At 42.1% G+C, this 27023-nt stretch overlaps 2 long non-coding RNA genes across 2 annotated transcripts in view; both read right to left on the bottom strand.

Moving 5' to 3' along the window:
* Window positions 1-18948: 18948 nt before the first annotated feature.
* Window positions 18949-27023, bottom strand: part of LOC105487710 (uncharacterized) — a 58932-nt gene continuing 50857 nt past the window's right edge. Inside the window, exon 7 of the long non-coding RNA XR_011621331.1 lies at window positions 18949-19306. This is a non-coding gene — a long non-coding RNA (uncharacterized lncRNA). The remainder of the gene's footprint in view (window positions 19307-27023) is intronic.
* The window catches only part of LOC139362427 (uncharacterized), a 3105-nt gene continuing 1682 nt past the window's right edge, over window positions 25601-27023 (bottom strand). Inside the window, exon 2 of the long non-coding RNA XR_011621335.1 lies at window positions 25601-26915. This is a non-coding gene — a long non-coding RNA (uncharacterized lncRNA). The remainder of the gene's footprint in view (window positions 26916-27023) is intronic.

Raw genomic sequence — 27023 nt, 5'->3', positions numbered from 1 at the left:
TCCTTTCTCTCTCCCATGACTGTCTTCTGTTCTTTGCAGAAAGGAACATAACACAGACTATTCAATAATGACTTTCACCATAAAAAAGAACAAGAACATGTCCTTTGCAGCGACATGGATGAAGCTGAAGGCCGTTACCCTAAATGAACTAAAACAGGAACGGACATGTTCCTGCTTTAGTTCATTTACCACATGTTCTCAGTTATAAGTGGGAGCTAAACATTGAGTACACGTGGACACAAAAAAGGAAATGACAGACACCAGGGCCCACTTGAGGGTGGAGGGTTGGGAGAGGGTGAAGATCAAAAACTACCTATTGGGTACCTGGGTGACAAAATAATGTGGATACCAAACCCCTGAGGCACACACAATTTATCTATAGAACAAACCTGCACATGTACCCCTGAAACTAAAATACAAGTTAAATAAATAAATAATGGAAAATAATGGCTATCACAAGAGCCCCTAAGTTCCACAATACCAGAGGGCACTATTCCCAAGTTATTTTATGAAAATGGCCCTCAAGAGCACAATTTCATAGCATATTATATGGCTGGGGTCCCTGAAGTTACGCAGCATAACAACCTCTAAATTATTGGCAGCGTTCGGGGAACAGGGATGAGAGTTTTTAAATGAAAGCTGGAATGCCTTTACCTTGGGAAAATTGCCTACCGAAGCAAGGCTTTATTTTTTCTTCTTAACGGCAACAAAAGTCTTGCTCTGTCTAAGGGATGAGTTAGCCCTTCTACAGTGCAGACACACAATTCATTGCATTTCTTCCAGAGCTCAGCTTACAAGGCTTGAAGTAGTTACATTCTTCTCTGGCATCAGAGGCCAAAACTCTACTGCCAGAGGCACCCAGCCATATGAAGCCTCCCACAAGTCTCCATCCTTGCTTAAAACTACCTTTATGATAATCCACGGGAGCCTCTTGCTTCAATCATAAATTATACATTTCTAAGAATGCTGCTTTTCTCTTCATTGACTACCATTTCCAGGAAAGAAGGGTTTGTTTTTTTTCTTTTACTGTACTCAGTGGAAGTCTTTCTGCTGACATAGTCCATAATTAAAAACCAAAGTAATAAAGTGACATTCTCAAATTTGAATACTGGCTACAAAAGCTTAATTGCCAGTCCTTCTTGCCAAACGGCACAGTGGCTCCAACATTAAGTCACAGAGACTTTCAAGGAGTGATTTGACAGAACTTTAAAAGGGCACACATTTTATTAGAACGCGTTTTAGAACCTTAAGACAAGCTGCAAGTACTGAATTACATTTTTTTCCACATTTTATTTATTGGGAAGTTATTTAACAACTGCAACTGATATCCAAGTGCATATATAACTGTTCAAGGACCTACACCAATAGGGAATGCCATTAAAGTTGTCTAGGCTTAAGGTGCTTGTTTCTAGGAGGACATATGAAAGTGAAGATGCTGCAGAACCATTGAGCACCCCAAGTGACCCGTGAACGCCCAATGTCTGACTTCATAAGATACAGCAATTATTTATACTAATAAATTATGACTCTTCACAGAACTCAAGTCAGTTTACTTTACATCATTTCCCCTTTCCCACAGTATTAATTCAATTAAACAAATGGAAAAAAATAACATTCCACACGTTCATTTTTTTCCCCTTGACCTCAAATATCTCCAAAAACTGGAGGGAAAAAACACCACCTATGCATCAAAACAATTGTCCATCATAAATTACATTTTGTTAAGTCCTTGTAACTTTTTTTCTAAGATATTACTGATATAATACATAATGGAGTTTTGAATATAGATGATTTAGCCACATATGTTGTTTAAATAGATTTTAAGAAAGAATTGGGGCTGTTACATATGCTCCATTAGAACATAGACTGCAAAACGTCCAATGAAATCATAATTATTTATCAACTGTGATGTATTTTTAGTAACTTATTTTCATGTAGAAAAAAAGATTTGGGGCCAGGTGTGGTGGCTCACGCCCATAATCCCAGCACTTTGGGAGACTGAGTCAGGAGGATCACTTGATCCCAGGAGTTTGAGACCAGCCTGGGCAAAATGGTGAGACACTGTCTCTACCAAAAAAAAAAAGTTTTTAAAAAAATTAGCCGTGGATGGTGGTGTGCACCTGTAGTCCTAGCTCCACTGGGAGGCTGAGGCCATAGAATCACTTGAACCTGGATGTTCGAGGTTGTAGTGAGCTATGATCTTGCCACTACACTCCAGCCTGGGTGGCAGAGTGAGACTCTGTGTCAAAAAAAAAAAAAAAAAAAAGAACAAAAGATTTAGTTGTGCTCCTTTTGTATTTTTTTAACTGCAATACTGGGCAAGTGTTTTTATTGAACCATGTGATACAGTGGTTCGAACTGTTTTTATTTCAAGCACAGAATCTGTATTAAAAATAACACAGTTTCCTGTCCTTCTTTCTGTATTTTCTCCTAGCACAAGGGAAAAAACACATTCCCTAATATATTTTCTGGGCACACTCTCTTTGTAATATTTCCTTTGCAAAGGTCCTGTTCATATTTGTATCTTATTACTTTTCTTATACTGGATTTATTGATAGTTTCTAACAAAAATATGATTTCAGTACATTTACTGAACAAAATTCAATATAACAGACCCCAATTCAATTTTTTTCATCAAAATGGAGAACAATAAAGAAGCTAAAGTCCTCAGTTTAGACACATAGCATCAAAAAAACTTATATTGTTTAAAGAAATAACTCAATAAGGGGGAAGTGATAGATATTACTTAAAGAACAACATTAGCTTTGTTTATTTATCTATGTTTCTAATATTCCTGCCTCTAACTTAGTCAGCGACAAACATTTTTGGTGTTCCTTGGTTATTGAATCTCACATAAATGCAGTCAATTTCTAAAAATAGAAAACTATTGTTATTATGCATTGCAATATACCCATGGTTCATATTTACTGTTAATTGTCATTTCACGTATTCAAATTTAATTTAAGAGAATTTTTAAAAACTTACTGAGTCTGTTTCCCAGATTATTTTGCTATTGTGCCAGTATTTTTTATAAATTAATCATGTTTATGCTTTTGCATGTTTACAAAGAGTGTGTATTCTGAATTTCTAATGTCCTGCTCTTGAAGACCGATTACAGAGGGCTTTCTTCATTGACCATTAGGTAAAGGGTTGAAAAATAACTTTGGTTTACAATAGATTTTTAGTTTAGTGGATGGGCGTATTCATTATTTACCTGTTTTCAGTCTCTTGTGTATCGCCTAGTGATGATTCTAGTTGTTTTAAAGATGATCCTTATTTATGGTCTATTGCATCATCCTGAGATTTAGTAATGATTTTAGATTTTCCACCTAAATTACAGGGCACTTTCCACTGAAAATGGTAAACAATATTACAAACTAAAAAAAAGAAGTAATCTGATTTCTGGGAAGAGGGAGCCCAGTGAAAGATGTGTGCTTTTATAAGGATGGACAATGGAAAGCAAAATAATAACTCCTAACTTTGATTGTTCAAATATATTCTGCAATACAGAGAGCTGCATGCAGGCTGGAGCAGGCATGGGGCAGGAAGGTTAAGTAGAAGAGAAGGCACAATACTTCAGATTGGCAGTAGACTGCAGCAAGAATAATCTAATCAAAACGAAATTAAATTATCTAGTCCCAGGGCAGGCTCCTGGGACTGCTGCACTGAATGCTAGCAGAGCTCCTCCTAGACATTTTTCCCCAGTCAAACTCACATGATGAATGCAGATGAAATTTGAAATATGAAAATCTGAAATAATTTATGGAAGTTGTCAGAAATTTGGCTTGCTTGTAGTGTAATTTCCTCTGAGACGAGGCAGGCCGGCTCACTGCTGCAAGACTTGGAGCGGCTGCTGGCCTTCCAGTGGATGGATCAACCCCTTTAAAATGCTCTTCCAGACAAATTACAGCTCATTACACACAGCCTTGCACCATGCCATTATGTCAGAGGAAATCTTTTTTCATTTGCACAAATTTGCTTGGAATTCTCATATTTATTTGAGCATCCATTATCGAATCTGAACATTGAATTATCCACAATTATTTTCTGGGTACGCGGATGTTTGTGTATATGGAATAGATGGTGACTGCGGGGCTATAAAAATATTACAGTGTGGCTGAAAACCCCACGTACTTTGCAGCTGTGTTACAAAGAGCATTGTTTGGCTGTTGAAAGAGAATTGACTTTTGCAAGGATATTTACAAGGTTCATTTTCTTTTTGAACATACTCCGAAGGAGACTAACTCTGCTTCTAGTGACTTTGTCTCTGCTCCATGGTGTATAAAAAGTACAAATTGTTCATTACACCTGAGTTAAGATCCTCTTTCCTCTGCCTATGTAATTTGTTTTTTGATGGTCATTTTCATATTAATCGTATACTGGCATACATTCTTGAATAAAACATATGCTCTGATTGCTGAAAAGAACACCTCTTTCGTGAAACTCACTTTTATTTCTCTCATCTTTCTCATAAGGTTGCCATGGCAAAAGTGGACTCTCTATTGCTGAGAAATACTGCAATATAATCACAAAAGGAAATTATGGTCTAAAAAATCAACAATGATATTTACCTACTAACTTCATAGAAATCCGAATTACAAGAATGTTTGTATTATGGCTTTTAAATATTTACTGTTGTTTAGCATAATAAATCTCTGCTTTATGTAATATTGGTCAGTGGAGTGCAGTGCAGTCCTTCTCAATATTATTTTACCCAGTCATTCAGGATTGTATCTAAATGTCTCATCAACCTTTCCAGTGACTAAATAATTAAATGCTCTCTATTGACTTGTTGACATTTTGCTACTTATGGCAGGTGTAGATTCAAAAGAAAAAGTGCAATCATTCTCCAGAGTCAACTTTTTCTTCCCCGAAAGCTTTTATACATGGATAAAACAACTCGAAAAACTTCTAAGGTAAGCATCCCTTTAATATCTCATTATGATTTTGTAAACTGGATTCAGTTACAACAAAGTAAGATATACTTTTGCAAATAGGATTCGTTTCAGTCAAAGAACCAGTAGTACTTCAAATCAAGGTGAGTTAAATGGCTGTTTATATAACCTATTATTTTTCCAGCAATAATATATAAACATGAGCATTTTACACATTTTTAAGTAAAAAAGAAAATCGACTTTACATAACTAAATAGTGACTACTAGAATTTAGGAAAACAAAATTGGTCATCAAAGTAATGGAAAAGCTGGTTTCTTGGATAAAAGCAAAGCAACTGCATTCTATACTTCAGCACTCCAGAGCTTTGACTCCTCTAAAATCCACTGTGGGGTTGGAACATGTCGCCACCTCCCCAGCTTCTCCTTGCTGCAGGAAACTTTGTAACAGCACTCAAATAAATAAAGAAACTGGGTTGGAGATTATTGCTTTCATTGTGCTATTGTACATGTGTATTATATAGTCACTCCATAGTTTGACACAATCAGCTGAATGTGGGACAAGACAAATGTTGTATATGACAGTGGGGTAGTATTGAAAGATGACCCCATATCTACAGGGCTAAGAGTTATGGATGCATTGATAGCTGCTACTAACATTTTGAAGCGTGGCTGTTAAATTTTGCCTGCTGGCTTCTGGCTGGAGGCCGGCCTGCCTGGGCAACGGAGCAATTGAAAGGAACTGCAGGCAGCTTTTTTTCAGTACACATCAAGGAACTTTGTTCTTCCTTTATTATAACTGACCACTGACAGGAGTGACTGCGGAAGAAAGCCAGGCAAACAAGGCACATTGAACACTTCCCAGCTTATCTTTGTTGTGCATTTTATTTACTTCCAGTGGGCACTTTTTCTTCTTAAATAACTGTTTAAATTTTTTAAGACACTTTCTAAACCAGAATATATATAACGAAAATCACAGGAAAGGTTGGGAATATATAAAGACAATATGTGTCATGAAAGAGCAGGACCTACTGAGAACAGAGTATATGGAGAAATTGAGGTAAATACTGTTTCTTATAAAGACTTGCAGGAAAATAATACAATAAAAAGAGTCTTGGAAAAGTGTATCTGAGATACTTGAACTCTGGACTGTGAATGACGTCTGTTTTAAAAAGCAATGAATAGAGAGATGGTCTGAAAATATGGGGCATGTTTTCTATAGGCAAAGTAAAATGAATCATAAGAACATTAAGCTTGCAAGTTTGAATGAACCATATGCTTAAACAATTGCATAGCTAAATTCTTTGTAAAGCACTACTAATGACCAACTTCTTTTACAAATTAATTTGGCAGTACATTTTAATAGCTGGAAAGAAATCTTGTTATTCATAATACAGATAAACATGTTTGACTCTAAGAGCCAAACTTTAATATCATGCTGGCATGTTTAACCTATGAATCTCAAAGCTTGTCAAGCGGTCTAAAGCATATGGACTTGATTTAAGGCTATGGATTGAGGTTTCTTTGATTTACTTTTACCATAGAAGATATGAGGCATAAAAATAAAAAGAATATGAAGGCAGCTACCTATAGCCTCATTTAAATATATACGAAATCCACCAGCATTACTATCAAACAAATGAACTAAAACTATAACCATGTAAATATCAAACACCAATGCTTCCTGCTTATGAAACTCTATAGTCATATAAATAGTTATATAAATCCCAATGTTTATGAAATTCCATCCTACACTTGAACAAATGCAATTTTTCAGTCACTATCGCTAGTTATTTTGCCATTTCTTGCCAGATTTCCCTAGAGAGCCAGCGAGGACTAAGCACATAAAACGTTTCATCATTTTTATTCTACAGCCAGCCAATTTGCAGAGGAAGAGCAAAATCTTTCACTGTGTACTTTTAAGTAAATGAAATATTTCTGGAAAATTATAAGCATAAGAAATCGCTATGCAAATATATATATATAACCTTAATAATAATACTTGGATAAGCTAATAAAATAATGTTATTTATCATGAAAAGAAAATTAAGTAAAAATCCGGCCCCTGAAAAGTTTAAGTGCAATTTAGACTCATTCCCTTGACCTTCCTTAAAACGAAGTAAATGAGGAGGTAATAATCAACTATTTTATTTTTTAGTAAGAAAGCAAAATTTGCATTGGATGGGGAGAGGAAAGGGAATAGAGATATATTTTACAATGTCAAGTAGGGGTTTAAAAAAAAAAACTCGTTTCCAGAAAAGTTTTCTCATATTTAATATCTTTATTATGATTACAACATAATACTTTTGTACTTACATTCTCTAAACCCAAATAATCATATATACTTAAATTGAATCTAGGATATTTTCCTATATCTTCTCCCTATTTTAAAATCATTTACTTTCCAGTGTTTATGGTACAAAAGTGCTGATTCACCCATCTACATAAACCTATCTTATAATTTTTCTTAAAATCTGGATAACCATAAACGTGAAACTATTAAAAAGCAGAGCTTGTTCTATATCACAGCCAATTCAAGTCTGCCTTGTAAGTGCATTTGTTTTCAACATGTATTGGAAAATAATTGATGCAAAAGAAAGTTAACCATATTTTTGTCTTGAGTAATGTCTGTAAGTGTATTGCCCACAGGGTTCTCATTACAGCTGTGGAAGTTCCTTCTCCATCGAAGCTCCTGGGATCCTCAATCAGAAATTTAGGCCAACTTTGGGGAAAGTCAATTTGCTCTCTCCTTAGAGTAACAGAATTAGATACTTCTACTTGATATCAAGGAATCAGAGACACACAGCAGGCTTTTTATACCAAAACTTTGCATATTTATTTTGCTTACAGACAACAAGAAGGGGAGAGCTAAGCAGTTATTTAACCAGCAAAATCCATTTCGTTGAATAAATTAGAGAGTTTGGGCTTGAAATCTCTCCTTTTTTCTCTTAAAAACATGCACAATTAGAGATGTATACTTTACAATATCTAGTCAGTGTAAAATTACTTTTAGGGAGAATGTGTGACATTCAGCCAAATTGTATGGATAATTATCTCAATTCTACAACCTAACTTGACAAATGATGTGGCCACAGAGATTGTATGTAGTTGATACTGACTGCTGTTAAATGTTGCTTGTAAAAGTTTATGGTCTCCCTCTCATCTCAAATGAGCCCTTTATTGTGTTCAATATTAAAATTTTCAGGCCTGGTCTTATTTACCCCAAAAGATTTCCAGGAGCATAGAGTATGTAGGAGCTCAAGAAAGAAAGAAAAGGATGAACTTTTATACAATATGTTGAGGAAGATTTTCAAGGGAATCGTCATAGACAGGAACATATTAAGACATGCAATCATAAAATATTCTTTTCTAAAGAAGCATACAATAGTGCATTCAAAAACCTTTTTAAAATAATATGTATTGCTTTACAACCAGAGAAAATGCTAATTTTAAAATATCTTTCCTCATTGAAAAGTGCTAAACCATCATTTTCCACCTTTCTCTTTCCACCTTTCTCTTTTAAATGATAAACACATAATTTATTTATTAAGTTCTACTTGCTTGTAATGCAATACACAATCTTTCCATAGACAGGACACTATCCTCAGAAGATGGCCTTCTAAATTGAAAGCACAGGGACAAAAGAACTAGAACTAATCTGCAGTTGATGGGCATAAATAGTGAAAATAGAATAAATTATTATTTTATGCAAATGTTATTTGATATAGTAGAAGCTAATGTTCAGGTAAATTATTTTTAATAGCCGAGGTGGTCTTTCTTGAGCCCCTCATCCACATGGCTCTCACAGCTTCATGGCCATTGCTCCATTACCAACAGTCTTCAAAACACAGAATATAATAAGATACAGCTATGACCATGCAAGAAAAGTTGAAAACAAGTTCCAGTTAGTGACTAAAACTTACAGGTAGAAGTTACATATGAACAACTGTGTGTGAGTGATGCCACTACCAAAACCAAAATGTCCATTATATGGATGGAAGTGTTCCTTATCCCTCTGTACCTACAAGTGCTTATGAATCGACACTGGGTTGTGGAAAAGAGACGCTGTGTTTGCCCACCAGCCCCTGATGCCCAGGAGAAAGAAAAGGCCACATTTCTTCCAAGTCTCCCTCTATTTAATAGCCCTGAGTAGCTTAACTGAAGAGTGTCACCTGCTATAAGTATATTTATTACTCAGGGTTAGAGCATCTTCTGGCTCTCTTCCTATGTATGACCAGGCAATTAGTAGAGCAACAGGCACTAGTCATTGAAAGTTAGAGAAAGAGGAGGAAAAATCCCAAATCCACTCAGGAATTTCAAAGAAAAATATTTGTTCTATTTCTTTGTTATGAACAATGAAAATTTTAAAAGACTCATTGGCTTACAGTAAAAACAAAATCAAGCTGGGCACAGTGGCTCACGCCTGTAATCCTAATACTTTGGGAGGACAAGGCAGGAGGATTGCAACTATTGCTTCTCCAGCCATTGTACACTCTAATTCCCTAATTATTTCTGGCCAAGTGATTATTATCTTTTTTGTTTGTTTATTGTAAAATTATAGTACTCCATCTTTAGAAAACAATATATGTAGAAAATATATGTATACTTAGTTTTATTTATTTATTTATTTATTTATTTGGTGGTGGTGGTTGTTTCTGTTTGTTTGTTTTAATAGACGAAGTCTTACTATGTTGCCCAGGCTCGTCTCAAACTCCTGAGCTCAAGCAATCCTCCTGCCTTGTCCTCCCAAAGTGCTAGGATTACAGGCATAAGCCACCATACCCAGCTTGATTTTGTTTTTACTGTAAGCCAATGATTTTTTTTTTTCGTTGCTCATAACAAAGAAATAGAACAAATATTTTTCACTGAAATTCCTGAGTGGATTTGGGACTTTTCCTCCTCTTCCTCTCACTTTCAATGACTAGCGCCTGTTGTTCTAATAATTGCTTTCTCATATGTAGGAAGAGAGCCAGAAGATGCTCTAACACTGAGTAAGGCCTGCCAAGCTATGGACTTTTGCTGTTCTTGGGCCTTTGCTCCCTCTCTCTCTGCCCTGTGGAAGGGAATACCCGGGTCCCATGCTGAGGACCCAGACATCTGTGGTGGCTGATGCTGATCTAGTCCTTGCTAAGCCGGAAGGGAGGAAGAGAGGCAGCTGTGTGTGTGTGTGTGTGTGTGTGTGTGTGTAGGTTTGCCTTTCACCCTCCCCACTTCCTCTGCAGCCCTCCCCTGCTCTCTGCGGCTGGTGGCTTAGTGCATGAACTGATTAGGTAACAACAGAGCACCTTCCCTCCCTGTTTCCTCCCAATGCATTTGGGCCACAGCTTTTGAAGGCGCCCAGCCCTGCCACTATCCCGCCTTTATCACGGGCTGTATGGGGCTTTATCTGGAAAAGCCTGGGCTTTGCCCCTGGCTTCATCAATCATTTGAACCAGTTTACATCTCCTTCATGGTGTTCCGCCTCATTAAACCCATCAAGGGCACTGCAGAGAGGCTGTGGGGCCCAGGAATGCCTCCCCATTACAGGCATGAAAAAGGCCGCACAAACCTGGGGGAGAGGGTGCCCAAGATGACTTGCATGGCCACCAGATGCTCAGGCCTCACTCTTCTTGCAGGCCAGGGGTCTCCTTCGGGAGATTTCTTAGAGGTACACTTGGGAAATTAAGTGATCACCCCAGGCTGACAAGCATGCATGCCTCAGTCTTACTTCTTAAGAAACTCATGTGTGTGCTGGTGAAACTGGAGACCACAGTTTCACAGAAAGTGAAGTGTTTTCAGGTTGACAGCTGCAAATGCTGGTTGGAACCTGACACTGAATTTAGGGGCTTCTAGGGCAAAATGAATCATGGAATCCAGGTAACTTAGACACAACCCAGTTCTATATTTGGGGAAAAGAGACTTCCACAAATTTTCTAACTGCTGTTCTACTGAGTAGCAACTCACATTTCTATTTTTGGATTTTCATTATGATTATTTTATTTACATATATAATCAAATTACAAGGGTTTTTCCTCACACTTTACTTTGCAACAGCATTTGGAGGTAGCCAGAGCAGGGATCATATTTTCAATGCCATTTTAAAAGCGAAAAAGCCAAAGCTAAGAGAGATTAAACTTAACCAAGATCATATGGCTAGTAATTGATGGGTTTACACCTCATTGTTTCTCCTTTACAACTTTAAAAAAGAGAAGTCCAGGGTGGCACTATTGTTCATGCATTATTTTCTCTTTGGTACAATGTCTAGGATATGATATCAAATATCTAGATACAAATGTACTTCCCTAAGGGTCTTCCCCAGCCTATTAGGAGAAAGAAGAGAAAGAAGAAGTAAAAACAAACAAAAAATCCACCACAACCCTGTTATCCTGTTATTGATAGAGTGAAATTAGTCTCTTAGAACCAATTAGTTGTAGAGAAGGACGTGCATTTCACTAGTTGTGAGCAGGGGAGAGGGACAAGGAGGAAGGAAGGGAGGAAGAAAACCATAACCTTAGATGGGCCTCTTAACATCCAGTTTGTGCTACAAATAAGAATCAAGTTCCATCTCATACAGCACCACCCGGGGACCCAAAGTAGTAGCCCCTGGACCTCCTTTTGCACCCAAACAACCATTTTATGCACCAGGCATCCATTTGACAGTGGACTTCACCCTAAGCCCTGTGCTGTTACTTCTAAAACTTACGGGGAAGCTAAAGTGGCAGTGAAGACACCTCCTCAGCCCTGGTCTCTCCCACCAGCACACCACCTGGCACCAGACAGCTCCAGCTCAAAGCCATCGCAGTCCCTGGGTGGCCTCTACGGGAATCCTGGGGCAGAGATGGAATTACGAAACCCTAAACCACTCAGACAGACGCGCGAATCCCGTCTGTCAGGCTGCTCCCGCCCACAGCCCACACACCCCCGGGCCTTTGCGCCACCGCACCAATTTGCATCCCCAACAAATGTGCGCTGCCTTGATCGCCGAGCACGCGGGTATTAATGATCATAAAAAACTGGGCGATTACAAAAAGAGAAAGTGCTAAATGCCGGGAGCTGGGGCAAGATTTCAAAAGGCAACACACCGAATCCAACTCTGTACTTTAACTTTTTTAATAACGATTTTTTTTTCTGGGCTGGAAGCTCGCACTGAATCCTGGAGGAATTGCTAAATCAGATTAAGGTTATATTTTGCAACAGACTGGATGGAGCAATAAAGGAGAGCGCGCGGAAATGGGACTTCACCCATCAATTAGATCTCTATTAGCAGCCAATGCAGGCTTCACCACAGGAAATGTCACGTCCCAGCCCTAGCGGACCCTTTCGTTCTCCATCCCCAGCTCTCACCTCCCCTGTATCCCGGAGTTAAACAACTCTTCTGGCGCACACATTGGAACTAAACAAACCCTTTTGTGTGGAATACGGTTTTTGTGTTTTGTGTTTTGTTTTTCTTACTGATCTTGTTTTGGAACCCTGTACCACCTGCCTTCCCCACCCCCAGCGCAGAGAGCTAACCCCGGGACACTCCCACCGCGGCCGGCTGAACAGGTTGCAGCGCGACACCTGCGCTGTCTGCTGGGTGGCTCAGGACCGCGGTGCGGGAGATGGTGCGCTGGGCCCTATTAATATTAAAAGCTTTATGACAGTCCTGGGCAGTCCGTAATGAAAGGTGATTAACAAGACAATGGACAGGATTCTGAATGGTGGGGCAACTCATCTGCTATAATAGATCAGACCCGCCTCGGGGGCCCAGCGTGCGAATTCCGCCCCGGGATCCCAAAGAGTCCGAGCGCATGGAATGGAAGACAGGCAGGCGTGATGTGGCCATAGTGCGAGTCAGACCACGGAAATGGCGCGCCCTGCAGGCTAGAGGAGACCCACGTGCGGGATCCACTCTGACCTCGGCTTCATCTCTGATGCTTTTACTGCTGTTCGCTTCAGCTTTGGAGTCTGAGATATGTGCGGTCCTCACTACGAGACCAGCGGCCTGCACCCGGATTCCAGAGCCTAGGGCCTTTGACCCCTTCCCATCCTATAGCTCCAGATGCTGGAATCCGAGCTCTGATGGGAAAACGCCCTAATGCTGACATCTCTCGCTTAGCACACAGGCAAGAAAATGGGGCAAGACCTCCAAATCCACTCCCTTCCAGCCTCCGAAAAATTCACCCAGGCCTTGACCCTCCACTCCTCCGCTCCCCAGCAGAACGAAAATTTCTTCAGGCACTAGAAAGCCTCATTTATCATTCTCGTGGGGGCTCAAATGACAACGCTTCTTGTCCCAGCACGGCTGTGAATCGGGGCCCTCCACTTCTGCTCCCTTGTCCTTCCTGCGCCCCCTCCCCGCTCCACATCCCTGCCCATAAGGAGACAAGGTGCAACAGCCCGGGAATGAGCAAGCAGGAGAAGTGGCCGAACGGATAAAGGAGGCACTGTTGTGGTTGCCGCAGACGCTGCCCCCATTCAGGGACCGAATTCAAATGGATATTTCCCTCCTCCGCCCAGCTGAACGAGGCTCAATGCCTCAAAGGTGCAGAGCTGCCTCGGTGGACATGCTCTGTGGCTGATATTATAATTTTCATAATGCGCTTTTATGTCGCGCCAGACTCCTCCGGTGAGGAGCCCGCAGAGCTGCTGAAAGGGGCTTTGAGAGGCCCGGGCGCGCGGCTGCTGCGAGCTGCGCGCCCCCCGCCGGCCTGAGTGGCACCGCGTGCCCCTGCCCGGGCGCGGCTCCTGCACTACGGGCGCGCAGGGGGCGGCGGGCTCTGCCCGCGCCGCTCATTAGCATGCACCCTGGGTGCGCCCGGCCTGCTCCCGCTGCTTCCAGGACTCTCTGCGCCCCTCCCAGTCTCTGCCATCCGCCTGGGTGCCGAGGTACCTGGCCTCGCTCCTGGTAAAACTCCATTCTGCTCCAGCTCAGGCTTTAGGGAAGGTCAAGGTGTCAAAATGTGAGCAGAACATTCCGGAAGCAGTCGGGGGGCTCGAAGTCTTCGGACCTGAGTGGAGGCTGCTTTCCAAAGGGTCCGAAAGCGAAGGGACCCTTGCTGTGAGGGGTTTGTAGCGAAGGCAGGGATTTGAGTGGGAGCCTCGTCATTGCAACAAGTGAGGTGTACTATTTTGTTCTAAGCACTTAGCAAGTATTAATTACTTAATCCTGGTGATGAGGAAACTGAACAGCAGAGAGGTTAAGTAATTTGTCCAAGGTCGCACAGCTGGTAAGTGGGAGGGTCCAGATTTAAAATAGGTGGCCTCAGAGTCCCTGTGTTTTTAACTGAGCTAATGGCTACTTCCTAATATCTGCTATGTGTTTGGTCACAGCAGTCAGTTCACCAGCAAGCTCATTTGCCAGATGCATAATAGGGAACAGATCAATTGGAGATTAATCAAAACGTATGGTCCTCACCTATACTAAGTTATTAGAGCTGATTGGTATTGGGTAATAGTTCAAATCACCTCTTTTTCCCCCTTCTTTATTACAGCATCACAGTAGGAATTTGCATGAAATACTTAAAGCCTTTGAGAGCCTAAATCAGACAAATACTTTGCCTTAGTTACCAATAAACACATTAAAAAATAATAAATATGTATCATGGTAAAACTAAAAAAAGAAAGAAAGAAAAAAGGAGAAAACCTGCATTATAAAAGAACTTTCCAAATAAACTCATCGTTTTTATTGGCCCTGGATGGAGAATTTAAAAATACAACTATAACTTAACCTTAACATATAGTAGGCCACGTTATAGGAGACTCCGGGCTACTATTCTTAAATGATCCCCTCCATCAAATTTGGAAATTGTTCATAAGAAATATCACGGAAAAGTTGTAAGACTATAGTTAATTCTGTACCCAATGCCAAAGTTATAAAAAGTTCATCATAATTGCTCTCTTAAGTAGAGAGTCTGCTATTAAGGTTGCCAAATACAAACTTTATTTCTTTTGAAGAGGCCCAGCATGTGTATTGATAACAGAAGAGGACAATCAGTAGATGTTCCCCTAATTCATATTTGTTCAAAAGGCAGACAAGTACCAAATATATATATATATATAATACACACACACACACAAGCCTCAAATTTTTAAGTAGGAATCAAAGAAACAATGCATCTGCAGCTCAATATGCGTGCCATAAGAATGTCTGTCCTGTGAGCAATTCGAGCAATTGCCCCATAAACCCTCTGGGCCATATCATAGCCCCACTTGTCTATGACATTTATCCTTGGCATAGTTAGAGGGACATTATGGTGTTGGCAATGCCCACCATGCACTGGGTAACAGAAATTAACCTCATGCGTTCATCTGCAATAATACAACAAGGTCAGTTAAGAATCAGTGTCAGATTGGGTTTTTATTTATCTATAAAAGCCTTTAGGGCTTAGTCTAAACTTGAAAATATTTATGACCTAGAAACTAGCAATAGATCTGAAAACACAACCCACAGATTCAACCCAAGTGTTATTATATTTTATTTGCTTCCTTAAACCAGCCTCATTGTTTTTGTTTATGAATCTACTGGTGTAGCCCTGCACATCTAATGGAATGATCCCAAATTACAGCTAAAATCTGTTCTTCCCGATTTGTTGCAGAGCAATGAAAGATAACTACATCTGAAATGGGGAAACAGCAGCTGCTCATACATTTCTTCATTAAATAAACATCAAGATACCTGCTGATTGAAGCCATTTTGGGGTTTGGATGTGAATGGCTCTTTAAAACCCTTCCCATATGTTAGCCTCTATTAAATTCAACAACTTTGCTCTGGCTGCCTCTAAATCAGAGGTTATTAAATCCTTATTAAAACTTGAAAGTGTTCTGAAGTAAAATTGTATTGCACACTTGCAAAGAAGTGATAAAGAGCCATTTTTAGCAAGCAATTTTTAAAATTATACACAGTAGAATGGGGACCAGAGGTCAAATCGCTCAGAACATTCATGATACCCACCTAGATGGCTTTTGTTTAAACTACGAAGCTAAATGAGAAGAGAAAATAGATTTGGTTTAAATTACTTACTTTCTATTACCTCTTAAACCCTCTCAAAAGTCTTAGTAAACCAAATCATCTTGACAAATTGTAAGATGTGACAATAACTACCAAGATAATCACTGTCAAAGAGGAGTTGACGATAGCAAGTTAATGAATGTCATTATTGATAATAAGAAGAATATTATCACTACTTATTGTGCAAGTTAACATAAGCTTTAAAATTTTTTTGAAAAGTATAATTGATAATCATAAAATTATGGACTTATGTCAAATGATGGATTAAAATGTTGAAATTTTAGGATATGAAGTACTAGGATATTAGGATATGAAGTGAAACCTATAAGGATTGCTTAGGATGTGCATGGTAGTTACTGAGAGAAGCATAAGATGGCATGAATTACATAATGATGTCAGGATTTATCTATAGGCAGGCTGGAAAACTGGGGCTCCAGATACCTTCTTTTCCACTCACCTGGGTTGTTTATTTCCCCTCTTTGTATGTAAGGACACAGCCCTCACAGGTTTTGGGGTTTTGGTTTTGTTTTTGTTTTTTGTTGTTGTTGTTGTTGTTGTTGTTGTTTTGGAACATTTTCATTTCCTTCATTTTATTGTAAGTAAGGAAATAGAAATGGAAATAGAAATACTCAGGGAACTATTCAGATAATTCTCAAGAACAAAAATCTTCCATGAAAGGAGAACTGTAGCCTAACTCCCCAAATGGGCTGCTGGCATTGATTTAACTGACCTTGTGCTTCCTTCGGCCTGTGCAGGCATTAGCTTATTAAAGGCATGCTGTAAGTGGGAGGAGGATGCTGCTAGAACTGGATGTAAATGCCTTTGGGGAATCTTTTCTGTCTTCCTCTTTCTTTCTTTTTTCTTTCTTTCTTTTTTCTTTCTTTCTTTCTTTCTTTCTTTCTTTCTTTCTTTCTTTCTCTCTCTCTCTCTCCCTCCTTCTTTCTTTCTTTCTTTCTCTCTTTCTTTGGTATTTTGTTGTTCGTTTGTTTCTAGTGCATATGGGAAACAAAATTAAGGAAGCAGTCCCTGATTGAGTAACTTACAGATGATAAGGAACAGAAGAGGAGGAGGGGAAAAAGCTACAGGTGCACTGCCATGAGTACATTATGACCACCATTTTACCTGTGCAGATTTAGTTTTCCCATCTAAAAAATGGGAAGTCACACTGATCCAGATATTCCTTCTCTGGCCTACATTTCTGAGGCTTAGGAGAACCAGCACCTGACAGAGCCCAAATTACTTCATCCTTGGTCACAGACTCAAATATATGTTTCCAGAATGTCATTTCAAATCTGAAGCTTTAAGTTTATGCCTCACTATTGGTCCTTTGCACTATATTTATGGAACACCGTGCACTACATATAACTGCTTGACATTTTTCTGTTAATTAACAGGGCCTGTGCTCTCACCAACAATGACAGTAATCAAATGGCTGTTACTGTATGTACCAAACATGTTAAAATTCCAAAACAAAAATTTTATAAGTGACCTTGCAGTGTGGTAAATTGATTTCTGAAAGAAGCTGTGTCAAACAGACTTCAAATGGTTTACAAAATTCTACCATTTCTTTTTTAATATAATGATTTCAGATAAGCTTTTATGATTTATCCTGATGGGAAGTGACTAACAAAATTCAACTTTTTGTTTTTCTATTCTACTTGCCCCCATCCCTCTTACTTACTAAATAGATTGCATGGATACCACAGATGTGTCTAAAACGAATAGCAGGAGTGAAAAAGAAAGAGAGGGCAATAGGAAGACTATTAACTCTATTCAAATATGTTTTGTTTTAGATAATTATAATAATTATGCTTTCTACCTTCATAAATTTGCTGTTTGCAATGGTCTTCTTGAAATAGAGAAAATGCTTCAAAAATTAAATTGTCACTTAATAGATGTTTTTCACCATATAAAGTGTAAAATTGATAATAAAATTGCAGTGAAAGAATGAGATAAAGGGTCATTCAGACAGCTATATGCTAAGTTAAAATATTTAGTACTCAACAGCAAGATTTATTAAAGACAAATGAGAGGTGAGAATTGTTGCTGAATCCCCAATTGCTATTTTAAATCTTACATGGTGAGTGTATGTCCAAAAACTGCAAATTATTTTAGCTAATAAAGAGTGCTTAAATAACTGTAGCCACAGCTACATGCTTCATTCAAAACTAATAAAGCCAGTAAGTTAATAACAGTAATTAACTCCCACTGCACTATAGTCTCTTCTATAGATGCTTTGTAACATACAGTTGATATTTAAGGAGTTTGGAAAAGCAAAACACAGAAAAAGAGATGATGGGCGTGCGATGGATATGGGAGGAAAATCTTATATCAAGAAAAATAAATGTGTCTGCTGCATAATTGTGCATGCCCCCACAAGATCTATGAGTTTATGAGAACACAGCAGATCATTAATTCATAAATAACCAAGAATGGCAAGCATAGTTTCTCCACGAAGAACCAGTAATTCTTCAAGAGCCTTTTAAAATACCTGGCTAACTAAAACATTGACTGAAAGGACTATCAAGATGAAAACATTTTGAGGAGGAGGATCAAGAAGATTCAAAAGATGGGGAATTAAACTGAGGCAGTCAGTAAGAAGTGACATGTGATATATGCTGAATACACAGCATAAAATGTTCTTATTCATCAGAAATTATTTCAGCTAACATTTTGAAAGGTCTCTGGAGGTAGTGGGTTAAATGTCATATTGGGATTTCTTTTTGCTATTTTTTTTTTAGGATTTCCTTTTATTCACCTTATACAAAAGGCCATTCGTCAAGTTCAAGAATAGGAAGGACACGGTGTCAGTAGGCTGTTGTTGTTGTTGTTTTCGTTAAGAAAGTGAGTTTACATCCCAGCATGGTGCCCAAAATGGTGTCCAAAGTGCCTCAAGAGCAACTGCAGAGCAAATGGAATTTCTACAGGAACTCAAGGGCTACTGAAACCAGTCTATATGCAGAGAATTATCTAGATCGGACCCATATCCTATTGATTTGAGCAATTAAAGAAAAAAAAAAAAACCTTTATTTTCTTGTGTATTTTGTGCGACGCACACACACAACAAGGAAAAAGGACTCAAACAAAACACACTTAGCAACTCCATGGGGAAAAAGGTCAGGTTACTATTGACAAGTATGTAAAGACACCTCCTAAACCATGGGAAAACATGTAGAAATCGTTTCGACTCACTGCATTCAGAACCCATGGAAGGGAATCACAAAACTGCACTTTGGCATTGTTGGCCTGAAAGGATATCTATTTATCATCTTATAAGACAGCTCGAATGATCTTTATCTACTTTGCCCACTTTCTGACCCAAATTCAGGGTTTTTATGGAAAATTGCAGTCAGTTTGATTGATGAAATCCAAAGATGTCTAAAATGGCACCAAAGATCTCCAACTGTGCAGACTCCAACCGAGGACTTCAATGTTGGCATTGTTCCTGAAGAAATAAAAAAAAAAGAAAAAGTTGAGAAAAACAGGCAAAAGTTAGGGAATTTCTGCTTTAAAAACCTCAAATTTCAATGAAGATCCCCAAACCCATTATCCCTGTTCACACGTGCGAACTGGGGGGACATCAAAGTATTTCCCACACATCACAACAAAACCGGGTTCCTCTTGAACCAACAAACCTTTTTTGTAACCGGCTGAATGGCTGTATCTACGGAGCCAGCAGGTTGCAGAAAGGCGTTCGCAGGGTGGAGGAGCGGGTAGTTGGGGAACCGGGCGCGCCTGATGGGGCGCAGGAAGGAAAAACTGATCGACGCAATGGCCCCTGCCACCGGCCATTTGGGGCTTTCAAACGCCCTAACGAGGAGTCCGAGCTGCCACTGAAAGCCTCCCTGTTCCTGGGCAGGGCAGCCAGAGTGCCCTCCCTCTCCTTTCCCAGCCTCCCGGCGGCGCCACCATTAACCCGGAGCCAGACCCAGGCGGAGGCCCCGGCGCCGAGGCCCGCGGAAGCAAGAGACAGCCTGATAGTCTTCTAAACCCAGTCCAGTTCCGAGGACGACGCATTAGAGTGGAATATTGTCACCTGCCTAATTGTTCTAAGCGGGCTCCTGCCCCTCCCCGTTTAGTAATAATAGCTTAAGCGCTCTTCCTCCCCGGTTACCAGGCCCTGGAGCTGATGAATGAACCCCCTCGTAGGGGAAAATCTTGGGAGCTGTCTTCTGTCCTATTACCCAAGGGGGCCGGCTATAAATCTTCCTTCATTTTAACCACATTTACCCTCATCCTCCTCCAGGCTAGGGATGCTGCGTTAAGATTGCACTGATGTGCCAACGCTCTGGACCAGCTGCTCCTAAATACAGACAGGTCCTTGTCAATTAAGGCTTTGAGAAGCAGGTCCTCGGGCCCCGGGGCATTGGAGCAGCCAGCAGCGTGCAGCCCCCACAATTAGTATCCATTTGGAAGGGACCTTCAGGGCACAAATGCACAGGCAAAGGAAGAATCAAAACACCAGGCAACTTCAATTCTGGAAATTGGTCTTGTAAGTGTTGTGAAACTGAACAGACGGCCCCCAAGAAGGGAGCTAAGATTTCTGGTGCGAGATGGGCCTCTCCTGCCCCCCTTCTCAAGATCATCCCTTTGTTTTGTTTCAAGCCAGGCAGTAGATCGAGTTTGTGGATAGGTTTAAGGGGAAAGAAAGATAAATGAATACATTCATTTGCCCATTTCAAGCTGAAGTTGTCTTTTGTGACCACCTCAAGCAGCTGGTCAATCCTGCCCAGACCCTGGCCTTTGGCCCAGGGGGCGCTGGACAAGACAGGCGCTCCAAGGAGAAGAGCTGCGATGTACCAGGTCAGTGAGGCCATTCCGCTGGTGGGCCAGGCAGAACATTAGCAGCTAAACAAAACCCAAAAGGCTCAGGAGGCCTGGGGCACCACTAGGGAAGGTGTTTGTTGAAGCAATTAGGCGCAGTTGGTAGTTAGGGGCGGAGAAGAGGGCAGAGCTTGTGACACAGGGCAACTTAGCTGGACAGCAAGGGTGGACATTCAGAGGACATCACAGTTTAAGAATGTGTGACCCCACCAAGTTCAAGAACAGAGCAAACAGCACAGGCCATTAGGGACAGCCGTCAAACGGATGGCAACAAAGCCAAGAGGGGCATTGAGAAAAATCTTTCAATATTAAATATGGAAAAGTATTGGGGACCAGGGCAGAGGGTCAATGAAAGTCAACAAGAGTGTAGGCTTAATGAGATAAAGAATTTAATATCAAAAATGCATAAATCTGCAAGGCAGGCAACCCCATAATAGAGATAAAAGAACCAGTTCAGTCAACATTCTGTGATAATGGCACCATAATAGATAGCATCAGGTTGTTAACATTGAACACAAAAGTTAAGAGAATGAAAGGAAAGGCAGCTCCCTTAATTGAGAACCTGCTAGAAGATCTCCACAGGCCAAATGGGGTGAATGCCTTGCTAGCTGCTTTGCCAACGTTCTGAGCATCAGGAGAAAGGTGGGCCTTGTTTATCTTGAGGTTTCCTCCCCACCCAACTTTCCCCCTTCCAAGGCTTCCCCATGAGAGGCGCACATTTTCTCTATAAGAGTCAAAGTCCTTTCTCTCAAAACACATTATTTTCCTCCACCCGTTTCAGCAAGGAGATAAAGCTTCTTTTAAAAGTAACTTCACCTCCCTAACCTAAGTAAGCTAACAAAGTTCTTAGCAAGGAGTATATTATAAAAAGAACAGTTTGAGTTTTGTTTTATTTTTCCTGCTAAGAAGAAAAACATGTTTTTCTTTAGAAGGGAGGATCAGCCAAAAAACTTCAAAAGACCTTTTCACTTTCCTCACTTTTTTCCAATCAATAGTAAATCTTATTTTCAAGGAATCTTCCAAGCAACAGAGTCCTTAAAATGCATTGAAGCTTACTGAAGCAAGTATTTCTGCTGTATGTGCCGGATATCTCTGGGACCTCACCTGTATATGAAAAAGACCGTCTCTTTAGTATCCACAGGTAGATGATGAAAATTAAGGAGAGAATGTCCTACCCTGACAGCAGCACAGCAAGTAGTATGTCATTCCAGTTGTGTACATCTGCTGCCCAAGACTCTAATTGTTGCCGCACCAAAAGAAAGGGGAAACCTACCTTCCCGGCACTCATTTGTGGGTGCCTTCTACAGAGTGGATTCATAGCTTCTTGTTTGTATTTTTAATTTCCATGATACTTGTTAGTTTTCAAAACACATTTACATGCATTATCAGAGTTGATCCTCACAACTATTTTGTAGAGTGAATAGTGCAGACATTATTATTCCCATTGTCTATGAGAGGAAGCAGATTCAGAAATATCAAATAAGCCAACCAACTTTACTAAATCAATGACAGTCCGATTTCTAACCTAGTGTGTGTTTTACATCTTCCCTGTACTTTGTCCTTCATGATTTGGAATTGGAAGTTCAGAGGCATGGTCAGAAACTGTTATCTCCCTCAAACCTATGCAGGCACTTTGATGTTCATGCCTGTGTGGGCTGTGAATAGTGCCTGTTTTAGTACACCTAGAGGACTTAGGGGACCTGCAGAGCATCCATCCAATGCCCTCATTTCACAGAAGACAAAACTGAGGCTCAAGAGTCCTTCAGTTCCTGACCAAGGTCCCCAAATCAGGAGCTGGTAAATCTAGGCTGAACCAAAATCCCGTAGTCCCACAAACAAGTTACATCAGAAACCCTTCAGTACCTGATTTTCTGTGTTTTGTTTGTTTGTTTTGTTTTTCTTTCTTTCTTTTAATCTCATATGGGACTATCTCCTCACAAACATTTTTGGACTCAATTAAAGAATGACTAATGGCTAGTAAATGAGTAGATGGGATTAGGGAGACTAATCAAAGAGACACCAGCTTGGACCTACCTCCAATGACATTGAGAGTGATAATGTGAAAACCATACTGCAGACTTTTTTTTTTTTTTTTTTTTGAGACAAACTTTTGCTCTGTTGCCCAGGCTAGAGTGCAGTGGCTCCATCTCAGCTCACTGCAACCTTTGCCTCCAAGGTTCTCCTGCCTCAGCCTCCCGAGTAGCTGGGATTACAGGCATGCACCACCATACCCAGCTAATTTTTTGTATTTTTAGTAGAGATGGGTTTCGCCATGTTGGCCAGGCTGGTCTCAAACTCCTGACCTCGGGTGATCCGACTGCCTCAGCCTCCCAAAGTGCGGGAATTACAGGCATGAGCCACCTCGTTTAAAAAAAAAAAAAAAAAAAAGGGAAAAAGTGTGTTATAAGAAAAACTGGCCCCAGAGTTTTGGAATCCTGAAATTACTGTTTGTTTTGACTTGATTTGATATAGCTGCTAAGTCAAGGTCTTGTTGCTGCAACTGCTGCTTCCCTCACCCTTGAACAAGGAAAGCCCAGGCCACAGGGCCTGTGTTCGAGGGAGCTTACTTTGGCCAGGCCCAGCCTCAGCTCTTCCCATATTGCTCTGCGGATGGAGACATCAGGGACAGTTAGGGGCCAAAACCTATCAGGGGTCTTATCCAAGGGTTATACACATCACACTTGGGAGTCACTCTGGCCGTCTGACTTCTAAGAGCCTTTCCATCTCTAAATTCTGAGATCCTGTCCTGATCTTCTGACTTGTAGCCACCTGGGACTAAGTAGGAAGGAGATGACTGGTAGGAAGGCTGCTGCAGGTAATGCTACCCACCCCCCCACCTAGAGGACGCCTTGGAGAGCAAAGCTGGCTCTGGCATCCCCAGGCCTATGCCAGCTATAGTGACCAGACCAGGCAATTTCCACAGAATCCTCTGAATCATTCCCATCCTCTTTCCACCATCAGCTCCCTCCTGTCTTGGCACCTCGTGATAGCAGTGCATGGTGCCAGTTTGGCACTTCCAGGGCTCACCCCCTCCTAACCTTGCCAGATCAGGTCAGCGAGACAGCACATGTGGGGCACCTGGCTGCCTCTGCCAACTGGCCTCCTCCCCTAGCTGCACCCTTAGACAGCCAGGACCAAGCAGGGGATCAGCACTCTTGAGAGCTGCTGTCCTCTCTCTTCACCCTTTTGGCCCCCACTCCCACCCCAGCTATCAGGGGAGACGATTTTGGAGACCTGACCACTTCCTGGAGCACCAAGTGTCTGTAGGCCACCTTGTAAAACTCAGAACTCCCGAAACAGCACACTTGTGCCTGCAGCATAAACAGGGAGAAACATGTCTTCCCAGGAGGGAATTGTCCTCCACGAAGGACAGTGTGAATTCCAACATATACCAGAACCCAAACTAGAGGTGAATAAGACGGGGCTAGAATATACAGTTTTAAAAGCTTTTTTTTTTTTTTTTTTTTTTTTTTTTTTTTTTTTTTCTGTAGAAAAATGTAAGTTAACTAAATGCAACAAAAGATTTTCCGCGGGTTCAGGGGGTCAAGCAGATGTAGACAAGCGTAGGGGAGTTATTTATGTCAAGTTGGGTTATTGTAAAAGCGAGAGAGAGAATCACCCAGGCGGCTTAGGCAGCCAGTGGGCCAGTGGGCCTGCATGCCGGGGTCAGGGTGGCAGGGCAGTGTGTCCATCCTGGCGGGACAGTAATTGCCCCGGGTCTGACACGACGCCGGGGGCTCAGGGCGCCTCCATCCATCTCCATCCAGTTAGCGACGCGCCCCCCGACCGGGCGGGTGGCCCGGCTTGGACCTCAGCTTCGAATAATGAGAACAATTGTCTCCCCGCCTGGCATAGACCTCCGCCACTCCTCCGGGTTCGCTGCCCCTCTCATTTCTCCAGCGCTGCTTGTTCCCCAGCCTTGGCGATGGGGATCGGGTGAGAGGTCAGCTCCAGATCCAGTGGCCCTGAGCTCAGAGAGCAGCGAAGTCAGGGTGCCCCAGGAGGAGATCCAAGCCTCGGCCCCCACTGCCCTCCGCTCTGCCTCTGCCCGCCACTAACCTACCTCTTTTTCCACCTGCCCAGCGAATCCAGCTGCCCGGCCTTCCCCTCCCATCCAAGAATCCCCGGCTCCTGCCTCTAGAATTTTCCACCAGCGCTGGGGGCTGTTAAAGATTCTGCTCCCCTCTGACAATTTAATAGTCCCAAGTCATCATCTGCGTGACACTGGCCATCTATCTTCTCCCAGGGGAGGACAAAGCGGGGCCTCCCGGACTCCAGGCCTCTCCCTCCCCAGCTCTTTCTATTTTGGGACAGCCTCACCACAATGGCGTCCTTATAAACCATAATGGCGATGTTTATGAAGGACGCAATACCAGTGTATGAAGACAATTTTATGCCTAATTAGAAAATGATGTAACTCGAGAGAAGACAAAGGGAAGCTGTCCCCCTCCCGTTTCTCTTTCTTCAATCACACCCCCTCCCCAAATTTCCTAGGGCCGAACCCCTTGTGAGTGCTTAGGGCTGAAGGACTCTGTTTTGACAGTAGCTGGGCTCCCCGCGCCCCGCTGGCCCTGGCCGCGTGACAGGAGGCGGCAGGCAAGTCCCACGGCTCCGGGCGAACGCTTGGGAAGGGGATAGAGGGAGGTCGCCGCGGGGAGGGGGACAGAGGCAGGCACAGAGTCCTAAAGAGATTTGAGACTCGCGCTCCTGCACTTTCTATCCCACGCGGCCCCATCCGAGGGGACCTCACCCCTGGGAAGACTCCAATAAATGCAACCCGGCGCCACTCGATTCCGGGATAATTTTTAATATATATGCAATAAATGTTCACTTTGTTAGATTGAATGACAGACAATAATATCGGCAAATCTTCATATCCATCCATTACCAGCAAATGAGCCACACAAAGGACAGATTTGCTTTTGATTAATTTATTTGCAGACTCGGGTTGATAAAGCAATAACTATTTGGTTAAACTTGACATTTGGTCTTCAGGGGGTTATCAGACAAATCTCTGTCGCTCGGAAGAGATAATAAAGCTGTTTAAAGGGGATTAATTATTAATTGGCTGCAATTAATTTCCCCCCTTTGCTCGGCTGCTGCCACAATTCGCATCCCTCACCCACAAACAAAAGACAGAGGTTTGCCCTCCTCCCCACCCACTGACCTGGGGCGACGAGGGGATCCCCAGAGCCCTGAGTGAAGATGTGATCTCTTGCACCCGGTTATTCCAGTGCAGACTATTTTAATGAACCCTTGGCAAAACCTGACCATGTCTGTCCCCAGCAGCTTTTCTGGAGTCGAGGGTGTGATTAAGCATCAATTTGAGGGTCGTGGATTCGGAGCTGATTTTCTAGTCTCAATATTTCTGGTTATAAGGACATCAGCTCACACCCGTTGTTATATCTAAATCCACACTCCCCAACTTGTTTCCTTGGGGCAGCAGTTTGGGGGCTGAGCTGGAACCTGGGTGTGGAAGAATCACAAGACCGCCATGCTGATGACGCGGAGAGGATTCCTTCTTCCCTCCTTTCCCCTCGCCCTGCAGCGGAAACCCTTCGCATGGCCTCCCTGGCCTGGAACGCGTCCCTGACGACTGCAGGGTACGCAGGGCCCAAGGCCAGACTCTACTCCCGCGCGGATGCGGGAAGATTCCAGGCTGTGCTTGGGCTGTTTTACTGGACCCGACCGAGGAATGAGCCAACCTCAGCACGATTGGGCCAGAGCGAGAGGCATCTTCATGACCCCGAGGTGCCCCTTCCTTTGCTAATAATCTGTCAAGACTTTAAAGAACACATACTGAGACTAAAGCCCACCAAGCCTGCCTGGCCACAGCGCAGGCTGCCTCGACCTCTCCGACCTCCACCCGCTTCCAGGGACCTGTACGCTTTCCTTGGGCGCGAGCTCGAGTCCGGGACCGGCAGGGTTCTCATGTTAATCAGTACCGCCTTAATCTGTACCACAGTCCCGTAAATCTGTCGCTCAGCCCATAGCCGGCCTTTGATCTCCAAACCGAGCAGCGGGACAGGTGTTGAACTGCACTTCCCTTCCCCCTCTGAGCCACCGAACAAACTTGGCCATGCTCGGAAAGGATTCCGGTGCTCAGGGAACCTGGGGCACAGGAGAGGGTGGGTAGGCACGAATAAGCGGGCTCTAAAAAGTGGTGTGGCTTGGCGATCCTATTCGTTCTTGGCGGGCAGAAAATTCAGTGCGAATAATCTGTAAATGCCCTGGTTGGAGAAAAGATAACTTGTGGAAAGAATGTGACCGGGATGGCCTGGTCAGGTAACAGGCTCGGGTTTTGGCGAGCGCAGTCTGACCGCAGAAAAGCTGTTGGG

This window comes from Macaca nemestrina, chromosome 3 (assembly GCF_043159975.1).
Source record: "Macaca nemestrina isolate mMacNem1 chromosome 3, mMacNem.hap1, whole genome shotgun sequence".
Lineage (NCBI taxonomy): Eukaryota > Metazoa > Chordata > Mammalia > Primates > Cercopithecidae > Macaca > Macaca nemestrina.
This window is presented reverse-complemented; position numbering and strand designations above follow the sequence as displayed.